Source organism: Alligator sinensis, unplaced genomic scaffold (assembly GCF_000455745.1).
Source record: "Alligator sinensis unplaced genomic scaffold, ASM45574v1 scaffold658_1, whole genome shotgun sequence".
NCBI lineage: Eukaryota > Metazoa > Chordata > Crocodylia > Alligatoridae > Alligator > Alligator sinensis.
Genome location: NW_005842109.1, coordinates 2,170,276 through 2,173,193, shown reverse-complemented (window position 1 = coordinate 2,173,193; position 2,918 = coordinate 2,170,276).

The following is a 2,918-nucleotide window of genomic DNA, read 5'->3' as shown; positions in this document are numbered from 1 at the left end:
GGGGAGGGGGCTCTGCAGCTGCGGGTGTCAGTCCCGGGCCACCTCCCCCTCCCCCTGGTTGCTCCTGGCCGGGGCAGGGCTGCTGGAGCTGGAGGCAGGGGGTTATATGATCCACCCACCCACACACACACGGATTAGATGATTCCCTGACAGACGCACGTATGTTCACGGGTTATATGATCCCTTGACGCACATCAGAGATTATATGATCCCGTGACCCACGCACACAGGTTATATGATCCCCTGACAGACACAAACACACGGATTATATGATTCCCTAATGTATGCACATACATACATGGGTTATACGATCTCTTCACACACACCCACATGCATGCACGCGTGCGCACTATATGATCTCCTGACACGCAAATTATATGATCCACACACAGGGATTATGTGACAGACACATATACACACACTTGGGACAGACCCTCACACCCACCAAGTCTCTTGCCCACCGGCTGTGAAAGACAGAGCCCTGGAGCTGCCGTGGCTGTGCTACACCCTTTAGGCTGCTGGAATCCAGGGGCTGGGCCTGCGGGCCCCACACTGCAGATAAGGGGTGCTGGGCTGGTCCACAGTCCAGGTCAGTCACACCTGCCTAGATGGGGACCATGCAACACCTGCCCTCCCACCCTGGGCCCACACACGGGAATCACACCCTAGCACGCAGGGTTGTGGCCTGCAGGGCTGCCTGCAGATACTTGGGAAGCCCGATTGGCCAGATGACACAGTGCTAGGGACTGGTTCTGGGACACTGGCTTGGTTGGCGGGAGGGCAGGGGGTCAGACACCCCAGGGTAACAGGTGTTGACCGGCCTGGGGGATGCATGTTTTCATGTGCACTGCAGGGAGTTCTTTAACTAGCCAGCAAGTTCTCTTCATCTGAAGCAGCGAGAGCCTTTGTCCCTGCACTTCTTGTCTTGAAAAATAATGCTGTGCTTGAGTTGGAGGGGAGTTCATTGGTTTGAAGATTTGCCATAGATGCATCATCCAAAAGAATCTGGAGCTGGGACAGGGGTTATTTCCTAATAAAGCCCTTGCTGTCACTACAGCAACCAACACCCCCCCCCCCAAATGCAGAGTTCAGCTTCCTCCTAGAGGGTTGTATTTAACACCTGAAAAACGCTTGGAGGAAGGAATATGGATGTGCATTTCCCTTCCCTAGAACTTATCTTCCCTTGTACCTTCAGGGGCTAATCCCCACTTTACTTTTAATGAGCAATAAAACCCACCCTTGACCAGGTGTGACCTGGAAGGCAGGGTAATCCCCTATCCCTCCATGCAGGCCCTGGTTCCCAGGAACTCTGACAGCACAGATCTACAGGATTGCAATTCCTTCTGACACCCTTGGGGGGATGGGGTCTGCAAAGGAAGTCTGAGTCTAAGGACGGGAGGGAAGGGATGTGCTTCTCTTCCCATTGTCTTGGCCAGAATAATCTGCTCCCCCCAGCACTGTCTGGACCAGTGGAGCACTCTCTGCAAAGTCTTTTTACCTTTCCATGTACAAGGAAGTGAAAGGTGGTTCATGGAGAACATGGAGTGGAGGGGTTATCTTACAAATGTATGGTGCACTAGGAGTTCCAGACCATACTCTTGATACAGCCAATTAATTGTTTCTCACCAGAGCACTTGGGATTTTTTGGACCAACACATTTCCAAGCTTCTGATTTCATTTACCTCTTTGAGTTAAGTCCAGTGATGCTCAAACTTTTGACCCTATGGGCCGGATGAGTGGCACAGGGTCGGTCCATGGGCTGGATCCCTCATGGGACCGGTGCCTGGATTGGGCCCTGTGCTGCCACAGCCTGGCCCCACATGCCCAGATACGGCAATGCGCCCCTTTAGCCAGGCCCCTCATAGTTTTATAGTAGTTTCATAGTAGCTAGGGGCAGGAGGGACCTGAACAGATCATTTAGCCTGAACCCCTGCCACAGGCAGGAATGATTGCTGGGTTCACAAGACCCCAGACAGGTGATCATCTAACCTCTTTTTGAATTTGCCCAAGGTAGGGGCAAGGACCACTTCCCTAGGAAGTTGGTTCCAAATTCTGGCCAGCCTAACTGAAATATTGCCTCCTGATCTCTAACCTAAACCTATTCTCCATCAGCTTATGACCATTGTTTCTTGTCACCCCAGATGGTGCTGGGGAGAATAGGGCTCTTCCTATGTGCTGATTATCTCCCTGATTAGTTTGTAGGCAGCCACCAGGTCCCCCCTCAGCCTCCTCTTGCCAAGGCTGAAAAGCTTCAGTTCACTCAGTCTTTCCTCATAGGGCCTGTCCTGCTGCCCTCTCACCAAATGGGTGGCCCTCCTCTGAACTCTCTCCAGGCTGGCCACATCCTTTTTAAAGTGCGGCACCCAGTACTGGACTCAATACTCCAATTTCGGCCTGACCCAAGTTGCATAGAGGGGGAGTATAACCTCTATGGACTGGCTTGAGATGCGTCTTTGGATGCATGACAAGGTATGGCTGGCCTTGCTGGCTGCAGTCTGGCATTGGCGGCTCATGCTCATCTTGGAGTCAATAATGACTCCAAGATCCCTTTCCACCTCTGTGCTTTCAAGAAGGGAACTCCCCAGCCAACGTGTATGCTGTGGATTCCTTCTCCCAAGGTGCCGCACCCTGCATTTGTCTACGTTGAACCCCATCCTATTCTCATCTGCCCACTTTTGTAGTCTGTCTAAATCTAGTTGCAGCCTCTCTCTCCCTACAAGTGTGTCCACCTCGCCCCACATCTTAGTGTCATCAACAAACTTGGACAACGTGCTTTCAACCCCCTCGTCCAAGTCACTGATGAAGATGTTAAACAGTGCGGGCCCTTGGACCGAGCCCTGGGGAACCCCACTGCTCACATCTCGCCAGGTTGAGTATGACCCATCCACCACTACTCTCTGGGTGTGCCCCATCAGCCA